Source organism: Rhinatrema bivittatum, chromosome 4 (assembly GCF_901001135.1).
Source record: "Rhinatrema bivittatum chromosome 4, aRhiBiv1.1, whole genome shotgun sequence".
NCBI classification, from domain to species: Eukaryota; Metazoa; Chordata; class Amphibia; order Gymnophiona; family Rhinatrematidae; genus Rhinatrema; species Rhinatrema bivittatum.
In genome coordinates this window covers 250,273,319-250,289,104 of record NC_042618.1, presented here as the reverse complement: position 1 = coordinate 250,289,104, position 15,786 = coordinate 250,273,319, and the positions used below count along the sequence as shown (strand labels likewise).

The following is a 15,786-nucleotide window of genomic DNA, read 5'->3' as shown; positions in this document are numbered from 1 at the left end:
AATTATTCCAAATAGAATAATTAAAATACTTTTCAGAGCATGTTTGCCAGCTTTGTACAGGTTATCAACCTTCCCTAACCTGGATGCTAATCTTATTTTAGCTTAACCTGGGCTAATTTTCCTTATTTTTCCCTAAATTGGTGCCCCCCCCCTTCAGAAATTGAGAGAGGTTCATGACATCATCATTAAATGTCACTGCTACCTGCCTGCACTGTTTACTTCTCTCCCTTAGACTTCCCTGATTCTGAGTGTCAGCACAGCTTAAAAAAAACAAAACTTTACAGACTGTTTCATCAGTGCCAGTGAACACAACAGGGAAAGGTTTCTTCCATCTTCTTCTCTGAGTAGGTAAGAGCAAAACACTCCAGCATCAGCAGTTTTCAAACTCCGTCAGCACCTTAAACATCCTTGCCATTGTAGAGACAATGGCAAGGATGTTTCCTGTTCAATGCAGCCTCCTGGGATCAGAAAGTTAACCCATTCACTGCACCCTCTGGGTCTCCTGTGACTTCTGTAAACATGGAAATCTTCCTCCCCCTTGTGATGGGGATGTACAGTACAGAACAGCATTTCCTGCTTTTCTTCAGAACGTGTTTCCTTTATTGCTTTCCTGTTAAACTCAGTCTGCTTCAACAGTGAGTAAACTACTGACGACTCCTTTCTCCGAAAAGAGTCGTCAGTAAGTTTGTTTGTTTGCTTGTTTCAATCACAGCAATCAGTCTCTCATTAACTCAGCAGCTCTCCAGCCTCAGCCTCTGGCAGCTCCCTGCAGCACAGCAGAGTGTTGTCCTCAGCCCCTGTCCTGTTGCTGTCACTGCCCCTGGCTCTCTCATAACAGTTGTAATCACTTTATACTGACTTTCAGAATCAGGCAAGACTTTATTTTAACATTTATGTAAAGGGTACTCCCTTTACACTGACATCACAAAAGTCTTTAGTCAGAAAAGCACTAGGTCTTTTTCATCTCTAGGGACAGAAATGTGCAGCTGCAGTTACCAAACCCAGAGAGTACATAGTGTAACGATAGGGGTTTTAAAAAAACACTTCTACACCCTCGGCTTCTACACCAAAGGATGTAGCCCCCTTGGCAAACCAATTCCTGTGGGAAGACTTCTAGCGGCCGAGTGTTGCAGTAAAGCCGTGGCAACAAGTTTGATGTTTAATACACAGGAATGTAGTTTACCATTACATTATAAATGAATAATATCACTATTGTAATAGTAATATATTATTTTTATTTCTACAGAAATTATTTCTATAGCAAATCAGATGTTATATATGAAGTTCTATATAACCTGAATCATATAGAACAACATAATATAGTAACTTATATTGAATAAGTAATTATTTTTTTACTTTAGGTTACTCCTAAAGATAATAATAATGTCCATTTATAGAAGATTGATGATAATCTTTGCTTTATTTTCCTTCTTGTTATATGAATTGAGCTCAGGCCTGGCTATTACTATGTTTCTTATGCAAAGTCACTTATCTGTTCTTCTTCTTGCAGATGCTCTTTCGTTGCTGGCCAGTTATTTCTTCTTTCTTCTTTCTTTAACCTTCTTCCTACTATACTCTCTTTAAAAAACTCAAAAATATAATACTAACTCCCTAATCCGCTCCTTGATCTTCCGTAAGCTTAGTCTGTAATGTACCCTAATATGAATGTCTTTGTTTACTTATTGACACTTTGTTCATACTAACCACATTAAAACAAAGAATAATTATTATCCCTCATACTGTAAAATCACAGAACAGCTATTAAGGAACATTCATTCAACTGTTTATATCCCTTACTAAAGTGACATTAATACGCGGAGTCACTTGTAAATTACTTTAACTAAACCAATATAAACTTCTTTAAATTGTAAAGAAAATCATTTCATTCACACTTCTCAAACATCTATCAATCATTCCTAGCTGTTCTGTTATCCATCTCTACTTTCCTATACTTATTAGGCCTTAATTGAAGAGAACTCCATCAGCAGTTCCTCTCCATTCAAGGGCTGACTCCTAACTGCTTTTCTCTATAAACTGTCACTTGTTATTATTGCAAGGCTATCCCTGCTTTTGATGATGTCATTTCATTAAATAGTCCTGGGAGCTAACTATTTCTACTTTTTAATATTGTCTGATGGTTCCTCTTTTAATTTTTACTACATACTGATGTTCTTATTAATTTTTAGGTAGCTTTGTTGACTCTTAAAACATCTCTGATTTTAAATTCAGTCTTTGTGCTTTTACCAGTTCCAATACACTTTCACTGGCCTCTTTACTCGTATCCAAGGAAGCTAATGACACGTGTCCCTAGAAACAGCCTCTCCTACAAGCTTGATTATAGGGCTTAACACTAAACTGATGATGATGTATCTGAACATACTATGTTTACTAGGGGTGGCAGACTATACCATTTGTTCTTTTTAGAAAGGTTTTTCCTTTCTTTTTATTTCCATGAAACATTTCCTCCCTTTTAAAAATGTGTCTCCTTACTATTTAATTTTCCTTTATTCATTAATACCTTTTAATATGAACTTAGGTGTTGACTAAAATTTATAATTTTCTCATTTAAATTCTGTTGGTCTTAGAATACTTAGTTTTATTTTCCTGTACTTCTTATATTCTTCTTTAAAGGTCTCTGCTAGTAATTTACTTCCTTGTTCATCCTCTGTGTCTAAAAACAATTATTCCAAATATAATAATTAAAATACTTTTCAGAGTATGTTTGCCAGCTTTGTACAGGTTATCAACCTTCCCTAACCTGAATACTACTCTTATTTTAGCTTAACATGGGCTAATTTTCCTTATTTTTCCTTAAATTGGTGACCCCCCCACCTCAGAAATGGTGAGAGGTTCATGACATCATCATTAACTGTCACTGCTACCTGCCTGCACTGTTTACCTCTCTCTCTTAGACTTCCCTGATTCTGAGTGTCAGCACAACTTAAAAACAAAACTTTACAGACTGTTTCATCAGTGCCAGTGAACACAACAGAGAGAGTTTCTTCCATCCTCTTCTCTGAGTAGGTAATAGCAAAACACTCCAGCAACAGCAGTTTTCAAACTCGGTCAGCACCTCAGCCTCTTCTCTCCGCAATGGCAAGGATGTTTCCTGTTCAATGCAGCCTCCTGGGATCAGAAAGTTAACCCATTCACTGCACCCTCTGGGTCTCCTGTGACTTCTGTAAACAAGGAAATCTTCCTCCCCCTTGTGATGGGGATGTACAGTACAGAACAGCATTTCCTGCTTTTCTTCAGAACGTGTTTCCTTTATTTCTTTCCTGTTAAACTCAGTGAGTTTAAACAACAGTGAGTAAACTACTGACAACTCTTTTCAGTGTTCTGTGTAAATCTGGGTAGAGTTGTAATTCAGGCTGCTTTATCATATTCCCAGATGCTTATACTCTCTCTGTTGTAAGTTTGTTTGTTTGTTTGTTTCAATCACAGCAATCAGTCTCTCATTATCTCAGCAGCTCTCCAGCCTCAGCCTCTGGCAGCTCCCTGCAGTACAGCAGAGTGTTGTCCTCAGCCCCTGTCCTGTTCCTGTCACTGCCCCTGGCTCTCTCATAACAGTTGTAATCACTTTATACTGACTTCCAGAATCAGGCAAGACTTTATTTTAACATTTATTTAAAGGGTACCCCCTTTACAATAGTTTACATGTAATTCTTGTGTGATGTTAGGTAATGTGACACTAATCACCCCACAAGAAATTACTTAAGGCCCCTTACTTGTGACCTTACTCCACTTAAAAGGCACTTAAAAAAGCTTTTTTAGGGTATGATCTTTTTTTTTTGTCATCTACTTGCAGCATGCTAGAATACCGTGTCAACTGCTGTGTGACAGCTGCAGATGAGTCATGGATGTATGGAAGATAGAGATTTCCTACTGCCCAAGAACAGATAGTGATGAAGCCTTCTGTTGCTTGGGCAGGCAGACTTAAACCGACTGGCTCCTACCCCTGCACTGCCTTGGCTTGGTGATCTGTACATAACATACATAATTATTAGACTGGCTAATGGACAAGTAATGTGGCTCCAGTTAGCAGCAGAACCTGTCCCTATAATCAGCAGGATTAAAGTGCCCCCTAATCTATACACCCAAAACATATGCAGCTACATAATTCGGATTCTCTGTAAGGCTACCCTGCTATCATGTATATATGGTAGAATAAGCCTAAACTGATGCTGTCTTGTGTGGCAGCATAAGTGAATAAGTAGACCTCTATCGAGAAAAAGCCAGATAAAATAGGGGTCCTATCAGGCCGCCTGCCATGCCCTGCTCCCAGGTTTCATCAACCCACTGGCACAGATCCCTCTTCCAACCCATTAATCAGGTGAACCTGAAAGTACCAGGCATAAGGACACCTTTTGCCCTCTCCCCTTCCCTCTATCCCTGCATCCCCAAAATATGTTTACATCATCTAAATTCCCCCAAACACCACAGCATCCCCAGCAGCTGAAGCTCTTCCAACCAGGCACACCCTCCCCAATAGCAAAACAAATAGGCCTACTCCGGGTACTGGGTGGGAGAGCTTCAGATGCCGGGGGTGGGGGCGAAGGAAGGTGTACATTACAGGCAGATATCTACTTATCCAGCAAAGTGATATTGTTCCATGTAAACTGCCACCCGGCAGTAGTTATTACTGTTAATTGTGAACCGGAGTGATATGTATTGTATACAGGAACTCCGGTATATAAAAACCATAAATAAATAAATAAATAAATCTGAATCTGACGCTACCATTTTCCGCACCCCACCCCTCGAGTGAATGAATAAACAGTGTCAGGCCAAGGTGGAATGTTTGTTACAATGCGTGAGGCCATTTTCTCTCCACCTACACATTAGCATAGCTGTAGCACCCCTCATAAAAAAATGGAAGTACAAGATTGCTTCTGTTCAAAGCCAGTGAGTGCTAATTGGGTACAAACATAGTGCATGCTCTGGTCTGTGCTATTTAGGTACACACATAGTGCATGCTCTGGTCTGTGCATTAGTGTGGTAAGGAAGATGACAACAAGCCCAACATCACCTCTAGAGACAGATATAGACAAAGGCTAACACAGCCCATCACTCACCCAGACATACATATCAGTTAGAACATTGTTGTTTACAGACTACCTCCAGCACTTTAGTTACCTACTGAGGCCCAGTTTTGCTGTTCCTATCCTGTTTGTCATCAGCCATCAATGATGTATGTGCCAAACTTGTCTGTACCCTCTAATGAGGTAGTCAGAGTCATTACTCCTACTCCAGAAGATTGTGTACCGACATTCGATCTCAATCGAGATATCACACCGGTTTACATTCAGGTACTGTAGGTATTTCCCTATCCCCAGAGGGCTTACAATCTAAGTTTGTACCTGAGGCAATGGAGGGTAAAGTGACTTGCCCAAGGTCACAAGGAGCGACAGCAGGACTCGAACCCTGGTCTCCTGGTTCATAGTCCACTGCTCTAACCACTAGGCTATGCCTCCTCCCTGCTCAATGATTTCTCTTTGTAACATACATGGACCCCCTCCAGTCCTCAGGTGCCCCTCAATGTTTGTCTTTCTACATAACACTGAAAGTGCAGAAGACACGCCTACCACATGATACCTCTGGGAGCTGTTGGCCTAAATATTTTACACATTGGCAGGCTTCTGAAAGAGAATTGTTGTTGGCTTATGAGGTCGTCAGCTGACAACACCTTCTCTAGCCTTAATACTATGCACAGAGCTTATGACTGAGAGTCTTTTCAGCACACCTGCCTTGGTCTTGGTATCCACAAAGTCAAAATAGCTCCACAACACAGGACACCCATCCTATAGGACAGCAACTCTGCTATGTTGGCCACAATTCATGACAGCCATGTGGACAAGCAAGGGCCTCAAACCTGAAAAGACCTGAACGTTTGCAATTCAGCATGGAAACCATTCTGCTAGCTTGTGTCATCACAAAATAAACTCTGACCTATACCGTATTTTTCACTCCATAAGACGCATCTGACTATAAGACGCACCTAGGATTCAGAGCAGGAAAATAAAATAAAAAAAATAATAATAATAATGGTGTGCTAAACCGGCTCTGTTCCTGGGCGTCTGTGCGTCTTATGGAGCAAATTAGGGGAGGGCATAACATTTTTTTTGGTCCCCATTTCATTTTCGGGTCTGGGGAGGGCCATTTCTGTCCACTTTCCGGATCAGAAAACGTTTACTGTTCTCTTTGTTGGAAAAAAAACAAAACAAAACAAAAAACCCCATCCCAACCCTTTAAAGTTAATTAACTACAACCCCCCACTCTCCTGACCCCCCCCCCCCCCCCCCAAGACTTGCCAAAAGTCCCTGGTGGTCCAGCGGGGGTGCGGGAGTGATCTCCTGCACTCCGGCCGTCAGCTGCCAGTATTCAAAATGGCGCCAATAGCCTTTGCCCTTACTATGTCACAGGGGCTACCGGTGCCATTGGTTGTCCCCTGCCACACACTAACACCTTCAATAACCTTTTTAACTCATTGTTAAACATCGAAATTTGTAAACTGTTGTGATGGCGAAACCGAATGACTGTATATAAAACTCGATAAATAAATAAATGTACTGTATTTTTTGCTCCATAAGACGCACTTTTTTCCCCCTAAAAGTGGGGTGGGGGGGGGGGGGGGGAAATGTCTGTGCGTCTTATGGCGCGAATATAAAAACAAAACTAAACTAAAAACCCCATCCCAACCCTTTAAAGTTAATTAACTACAACCCCCCACCCTCCTGACACCCTCAAGACTTGCCAAAAGTCCCTGGTGGTCCAGTGGGGGTGCGGGGAGTGATCTCCTGCACTCGGGCCGTCTGCTGTCAGTATTCAAAATGGCGCCGATAGCCTTTGCCCTTACTATGCCACAGGGGCTACCAGTGCCAATGGCAGAGTTTATTTTGTGATGACACACATAGAGCAGGTAGGTTATATTGTTTGACAGGTTGGGAGGTAAAGGAATATAACAATTTCAGAGGTAACTTTCTATAACACGGGGCTCCAGCGGTGAACTAGGCCTGCGCGATCGGCGCTGAAGCCCGTCGGGGTAAGGCCTCCTGTTCCGCTCTCCCCGACCGGGCTCCCTCGCCGATCGCCGGCCTGTCTTTCCAGCACTCGCCCACCTGAAAGGCCGCGATTCTCCACCTCCAGCCGGCCGTGATCGGAGCCACGATTCGGCGCGTCTACCCGGCCTCGACCCGGACCACGAGCCCTCGCATCCAGTAGGCCCTGAGCCGAGCCGCGAGCCTTCGCCCCGAACCGCCCACGAAAAACGTCGCGGCGGTGACGTCAGAGGCGCGACCGGCGGGCTATTTAAATCGCTGCTCTCTTCAACCTCCTCCTCTTACCTCCACGGGGCTCCAGCGGTGAACTAGGCCTGCACGATCGGCGCTGAAGCCCGTCGGGGTAAGGCCTCCTGTTCCGCTCTCCCCGACCGGGCTCCCTCGCCGATCGCCGGCCTGTCTTTCCAGCACTCGCCCACCTGAAAGGCCGCGATTCTCCACCTCCAGCCGGCCGCGATCGGAGCCACGATTCGGCGCGTCTACCCGGCCTCGACCCGGACCACGAGCCCTCGCATCCAGTAGGCCCCGAGCCGAGCCGCGAGCCTTTGCCCCGAACCGCCCACGAAAAACGTCGCGGCGGTGACGTCAGAGGCGCGACCGGCGGGCTATTTAAATCGCTGCTCTCTTCAACCTCCTCCTCTTACCTCCACGGGGCTCCAGCGGTGAACTAGGCCTGCGCGATCGGCGCTGAAGCCCGTCGGGGTAAGGCCTCCTGTTCCGCTCTCCCCGACCGGGCTCCCTCGCCGATCGCCGGCCTGTCTTTCCAGCACTCGCCCACCTGAAAGGCCGCGATTCTCCACCTCCAGCCGGCCGCGATCGGAGCCACGATTCGGCGCGTCTACCCGGCCTCGACCCGGACCACGAGCCCTCGCATCCAGTAGGCGCCGAGCCGCGAGCCTTCGCCCCGAACCGCCCACGAAAAACGTTGTGGCGGTGACGTCAGAGGCGCGACCGGCGGGCTATTTAAACCACCACTCTCCTTGGCGTCGCGCGCACGAAGGAGCGCGACAAAGGGGCCTGCCCCTTTGTTTTGCCCCTTCGTGTTGACCCTCGCCTCCCTGAGCTACACCACACCTATACCGCACTAGAACTCATTCAGCATCCATCCAGATAACGACCTTCCAGCCCGCATCCACCAATCCACCATCCAGTGCCCATCCAACACCCTCTCAGCAAACATTCAGCAAGCAACCATCCTGCATCCAACTCAGTGGGAGGTATTGATGAACTGGAAGGGAACTCAGGTTGAACAAACAAGAGGGTCTTCATGACCTAGAGAAGAACTGGGCAAACTGATGAAGTAATTGCTTATGTCCCATTGAAATGTGCAGCTGTGAGGCTGGCAACTATAGCCACCAACCATTTCCTGAATGAAGGAGCTGCCAAGCTGGTCCTGAGCAAACACTCACCTAATCTTCGTCCAGCAGCCACTCATCCATCCGTCATCCAGCAGCTACTCATCCACCCTTCATCCAGCAGCCACTCATCCATCCGTCATCCAGCAGACACACTTCCGGATTTCAAACAAGGATCACAACCCCGACTCCCAATAAGGACACAACCCATCACACAAGCACCTCATCATGCACCCTATCCCTATACCTACAATACCTTACACTCCCAAACTCACATCTAACAAACCCAGGATTCTAGGTCTCCGACAACAGAGATTGATTCCAATTATGATCTCCCCCATATCTCAAATGCTAGGATTAACACTATTCACGCTCACTCTATTTAACGCCCAATCTATCACCAAAAAACTCCACCTCCTCAACGACCACCTGACAGACAACAGCCCGGATATCTGCGCCATTACGGAAACATGGCTCAAACCCACAGACACAGTTCTTTTAAACCAACTCCCCAATCACCTCTACGACTTTCATTCAATCCCCAGAATAAAAAAAAGGGGTGGAGGGATCCTGCTAGCCACAAAAAAGGGCCTCGGACTCGCACTTCAACTATCTACTACTATAAACAACACTGAAATTGCCTTTTTCAAATCGGACCATCTACAAATAGCCCTAGTCTACTCACCACCAGGAACCTTAGCCACAGACCCCTCACCTTTAATAGAATTCACAACAAAACATTTCAAGCAGGACAAACCAGCTATATTGATGGGAGATTTTAACATACAAGTAAACAGCGCTCGTCCAACCAATAACTGCGACATACTTATCACAGCACTCAATCACCTTGGCTTCAATCAAATTGTCAAAGACCCCACGCACAAAGCGGGACACACCCTAGACTTAATATTTCTCAACAACGGCATAACTTTCAATAATAACCCTAAATGCGTCCCTGTCCCATGGTCTGACCACCACCTCATCTCTGCCGAACTTCATATCAAAGATCAGCCTCGTCCCATCTACCCAACTACCACTATACGATACAGGAAGCCCTGCTCCATAGACAGTCTCAATAATCTGCTCTCTAAAGAACTTGACAGACTGGAACTCACAGACGCATCCTCAGCAATCAATTCCTGGCTCAAGATTACAAACGAGGTCGCAGACCTATCCTGCCCCTCCATCTCCAAATCCTTGAAATCACCCCAAACCAACAGACATCCATGGTACACTCGAACACTCAAAATCCTTAAACAAGAACTTCGGAAAAAAGAAAACAGTTGGCGCAAGTCCCCTTCCATCATCACAACCCTAAACTACAAATCCCACCTCAACTCATACAGACTAGCCATCCTCAAGGCCAAAAAAGACTTCTTTGCAAAAAAAATCCACAATTTCGCATTTGACTCCAAAGCCTTATTCTCATTTGTATCATCTCTAACTAAACCCTCTCCACCTATCATCCCAGACGAACAAGCAGCCAACAAAGCTTTGGAACTAGCAATCTACTTTGATAAAAAGATCACCAATCTCCTTAAGCCAATCTCTACCCAACAGCCAACACCAACACCCCTCAGCACCACACAACATAATAAAGGATACAGCCTATCATTGTTCGAGACCCCATCATCACTGGAAATTGAAACCATCCTCAACAAGCTTAAACCCTCATCGCATCCACGGATACCATACCCTCCAACCTTCTACTATCAACTCCTAACACTATATCCAAAGCACTAGCAGATATCATCAACTGCTCTTTAACTCAAGGAAAGGTCCCAGATCAACTCAAAATAGCCATTCTGAAACCCTTATTAAAAAAACCTAACCTTTCCACGGCTGACCCCGCAAACTTCCGCCCCATCGCCAACCTTCCCCTTATCTCAAGAGTGATGGAAAGATTCGTCAACAAGCAACTGTCTGAATACCTAGAGGAGAACAATATACTCTCCCCTTTCCAGTTCGGCTTTAGGAAATCGCAAAACACAGAAGCCCTACTGGCATCGTTATCTGACACCGTACTCCTCAATCTTGAAACAAACCAACCATACCTTCTCGCTCTTCTCGACCTATCTGCCGCATTCGACACAGTCAATCATGCCATCCTTCTCGAGCGGCTATCCGATATAGGAATTCAAGGAGAGGCTCATAGCTGGTTTCAATCGTTTCTGGAGAATAGATTCTATAAAGTCAAGATCAACAACGAAGAATCACCTCCCATTAAATCAATCCGAGGAGTACCACAAGGATCATCTCTCTCCCCTACCCTTTTTAATATCTACCTGCTCCCACTCTGCCACCTACTCTCCAACCTTAAGCTAAAGCATTATATTTTCGCTGATGACATTCAGATACTCCTCCCCATCACAGAATCACTACAAAAAACATGGGCACATTGGAACAATTGCTTACAATCCATCAACACTCTGTTATCCAGCCTGAACCTCATACTCAACTCAAATAAAACAGAAATCCTCATCATCTCACCTGACGAAAAAAACCATACTCTCATCAACTCCCAAAGCGCATCTCAATTCGCAAAATCATCCATTAACCACTCCCCTTCCGTCAGAGACTTAGGGGTGCATCTCGACAATCAATTCAACCTTAAATCCTTCGTCTCCAATACAACAAAACAATGTTATTTTAAACTTCAAGTACTCAAAAATCTGAAACCTCTCCTCCACTTCAGTGACTTCCGTCTAGTAGTGCAGTCTATAATTCTATCCAAATTAGACTACTGCAACTCGCTCCTGTTAGGTCTACCGATCACAGCTACAAAACCCTTACAGATGGTGCAGAACGCTGCCGCGAGGTTACTCACCAACACAAATAAAAGAGCCCACATAACACCTATTCTCTACAGTCTGCACTGGCTACCCATAAAAGCCAGAATCACATTCAAGACATTATCAATGATCCACAAGGATATTACGGGCACCGCACACCTAAACCTAAACTCGCAACTCCGACCTCACACATCACAAAGACCTATCAGATTCAACTACAAAGGTTCCTTATACGCTCCCCCGATCAAAACTTCACGATCTAAACGAGCACTTTCCTCAGCTGGGCCCACCCTCTGGAACTCATTACCACCGGATCTACGCCAAGAAACCTGTCATATAACTTTTAAGAAAAATTTAAAAACGTGGCTCTTCCGGCAAGCATTTCCAGAATCGCAGGAACACTCTGACACGGGCCAAAGAGCAAAAGAGTAAAATTAGTTCACTACAAGTTCCATGACCACACCTCAAGTTCCACGACCGCCCACACCTCTTCAAGGCCCGATTACACCTCATCTGGACAACCCACTTACAACCCACTTGTAGTGAAAGCCACCTCATCTGGACAACCCACTTACAACACACCTGTAGGGAAAGCCTCCCGCATGGATGCACTAATTCTTTAGTTCATGCATTACTGATATCTAAACTCATAAACATTGGTCACTGTTCAGCTCATCATTTATTTTTAGTTATCTCCACATGAATCCATGTTATTTGACAGCCCACCTGTTTGATTGTTCCACTTGTGGATGCATTAATTCTTTAGCCCATGCATTACTCATAACCAGGCACATAAACATTGGTCCCTGATACCTGTATATCCCAAATTAACACATCATTTATTCTTAGTTATTCTCTACATGTTTCACGTATCATAACGTGTTACTGTTGTCTTTACATATATATTTTATACTATTCTATTTATTATTTATTTTATTTCAAGTTAGTTATTTACACCATTATCTATTTTATTACATGTTATTTACTATATAGATTCTCGTCATTTGATGAGTCACTGTTGTTTATTTAATATTTATTCTCATGTTCTGAAACTCCGTTTATTGTAACGCCTCACCGCGATTGTTTTGTTTTATGTAAACCGACCTGATTTGATATTTGTATCGAGAACGTCGGTATATAAAAATGCTAAATAAATAAATAAATGTGAAGGCATAACCCCATCATATTCCCAATCCTGCCTTCAGGTAATGAGTCCAGCATCCTTGAATAGCCTCCCCGAGCAGCTAACATAACCAACGTGACAGGCCAAGGGCCAAGGCCCTCGCCATCTTTACATGAAGGTTGCCTGTTTACTTATCTAGGTGTAGCAGGGCCCAGCTGTGCATGGTCATGTGCAACCCTGAGAGATCTGCTGGCTTGCAAAGATTGGTGAGAAGGTTGGGATTACCACAAATTTTGACATGTGCTTCCCAAAAGACTGTAAGTGAAAACCTGCTATATGAGCACTGCGATGTCAGCACAGCCTCAGAAACAGCTGAAGCACTGCTGACTCCTGTGTGTTTGCAGGCCCATGTGACAGTATGCCTCTGATGTACATGTGGATATATTGAGATGCACACAGATGACAGCTAGAGAATCTTGCTGTAACATGTCGAGTGTGTGTGATTGATTGTAACTGTCAACTTGTAGTTTCAGGCTGTGCCTTTAAGCAGCTGAGCTACTTGTAATTTCTATGACTTCTAGAGCACTTGGCTCCATGTCCTAGGCCTTGCTGGAGTTTCATCATACCTGTATGACTATATCACCAACATGTGAGGCCTAGGACAGGGTCAAAGGCATAGCCAAGGCAAGCAAGAAGGTGCAAGCTACATACACTGTTGGCAGTCCAACACAAATGCTATGATGACACATGATTCTTTTGGTCTTTCAAGCTATATGGATACATTAGGCCAGCCACATCTCTTTGATGTTAGGTTTATTTAGTGTCTACTTTGTGTACTACTGTCTTTTGCACCTATTGCTCCATTGTCACGATGTTGGCTAACTGGGCCTAAGTGGTTTCTGTTACATACTGATCCAGATGAGGACCTGTGAGTAAGAAAGATGGAGATGAGATCAGCTAGAACCATTCTGCTGGACCCACTTCCATGGAAGGGGAAGGACTAGATGAGGACTAAAAGGCAAAGTAGCATTGTATGATGCTTGGCCAAAGCTGGCTGCCAATCCATTTGGTCTCCTCAGCTTCTGCAGGGGCACATGAGGGATCCTCGGGTAGATCTGGAACGACATTTACTGGGATATCGTACTATAGAGCTAGATTATGGGATATACAGCGGAACAGCACTATCTCAGCGACTCTGGGTGGGGCACACATTGAAGCTTCTCCCATTTTGTCCAAACAGCAAAATCTACTTTTGAGAACTCCAAAGATGCATTCAGTGATACAGTGGGTAGAACATAAGGCCTCATTGTACCTCGTTTCCGCTAGCATGTTGGGAATAGCAATGGGCGTGAGAAGCCAGGTCCTGCAACTGTATATCCCAAATCTCCTGCGGCAAAGAGAGAACGGCTGCATCACTCACACCCAGGGGTGGATTGTTCTATTGGGGCTTCAGGCATGCCCTAGTGGCCGGTCAGGCTAGTGGTGTAACTGGTGTTGATTGCAGCAGCCCTATTCCTGCATAGTCACTGCAATCAATATCAGGCCCCACAGCAGTTCTGATAGAACAGGAGCCTCCCCCTGAGGCTCTCCACTCAGTTCTTTACTTTTGGTTTTTGAGTGCCTGGAGCCTTGCCTCCATGATTCTGCACCTCTGATTTTTTTTTTTTTTTAACCTCCATGGCTGCATGGGCCTGCCTCTTTTTATAATTCCGTGGCATCGTTGATGTACTATGCAACTGATCTCCTTCTCCCCTCAGCACCATGGTGACAGGAAATGCTCCTTCTGCCTCACTTCACACCAGCCCTACCTCTCTCTATGTCTCAGCTGCGGGAGGCCTCTCCTTTATCTCTGCTGCTGGCCAGGCTGGCTCCCCTTACATTGGGACCATGGCAAAACATAATCTTTCCTCAACTTTCTCCTTGCATCGGGGCCTTCCTGGCCACTTCTTCCCATACCAGGACCATCAGTAAGTATCCCTGCCTCATTCCCCCTGAGCACCAATGTAAGTAAAATGTTTTGTTATATATTTAGAGGCAGCGGGGGGGGGGGAGTGAGTGAGAGTATATCAGTGAGTGTATGTGTGTGTGTGTGTGTGTGTGCATGTGTGTGTGAAGGAGTATGTGTGTCAGCATCACTGTGTGTGAAGGAGCTTGTGTGTGCACAGCAGGTATGAGGGGAGAGTGTGTGTATATCAGCATGTGCAAAGGAATGAGTGTGTCAGTGTGCATGAAGGAGTGTGTGTGTGTGTGTTTAGAGACCCTGAGGGAGCATGTATATGCCAGAGCATGCATGACAGAGATCCTGAGGGAACATGCGAATGTCAGAGACTGTATGTGAGGAAGAAGAAAGTTTGTGCAACCCCTACCTCCACTAATCCACAACAATCTCAGAATGACTGGAAATTAAAGTTCCCAAATATATAAAGCGGGGGAGTTTGAATTGTTGTTGGTTTTAATTATTGGGAGTTATTTGATGTGTGTGCTGTTTTAAAATATTTTGTTGGTGTTTCGTGAAATTAAAAAAAAACAATTTATATTTGTTTTTAATTATTGGATGTTCTATGTCAGCTGTTTTGAAATATTTATTTGTTTTATTTATGGTTTCACTGATAATTTATATTTCTTGATTTCATTGTTTGATGTTTTATGAGGAATGGTGATGTTTTTGCTTTTCCATTGTTGTACTGCTTATGGAGTCTGACTTGTTGAGGTTTCTAGTTCAGTTTTTGTCTACACGTTTCTGTTTACATTTTCTGGTCTCTTTATTCTGTATTTAGTGAGGGTCTGATAACCAAACTGAGGTATTTTGCTTAGCATGGTGTTTCTATACAGGGATTTATAATAGCTTGGCTTGTTCTCTTTTCCAAATAGGAGGTGTATTGATATTTAGGGTTCGGTGTAATAGTTGCAGTGTTGCCTTTATATAGGTAGGGTTATCGTTGTTTAAATTCTGGCATTTAATGCTGCTTTTGGTATAGGAGATTTACTATGTTGTAATTGTAATTCAATTTATCCAAGATTGTGTGAAAGCCAAGCTCACTCCCAACATGTTACATAAAACGTGCATTAGGCCTATTATATTTGTTTTGCAGGGTTTTCTGGTGGGACTATAGAATTGCATATAAATATACTGTGTATGTTATAAATGATATTTTTACCTCATAAGTGTACTTTGAATCTCCTTTTTGATGTAAAACCTGTGGTCATAAATGCATAATATTAAATTGTGTGGGGAGGGAGGGGGTGGGAGGTACAAGGCTGTAAGGTTCCCCTATGGCACCTAAAACCATGACATCTGCCCTGGCTGCACTGGCTCCATATTGGAAAGCAGGGTTCTGGAGTTGTGCTGCTTTGGTTTCTGTGTCTATTCCCTGTGTTGGCCCAGGACTTAATTTTTTCTCTTTTTCTAAGCCCTGGAGGAACAGCATGAATCACTTCTGGTCCCCCCTCCCCAATAG

The 15,786-nt window shown here is 44.2% G+C and overlaps 1 protein-coding gene across 4 annotated transcripts in view; it reads left to right on the top strand.

The window, feature by feature from the left end:
• AMN1 (antagonist of mitotic exit network 1 homolog) overlaps positions 1–15,786 on the top strand; it is a 325,940-nt gene that overhangs the window by 168,683 nt on the left and 141,471 nt on the right. The window lies entirely within an intron of this gene.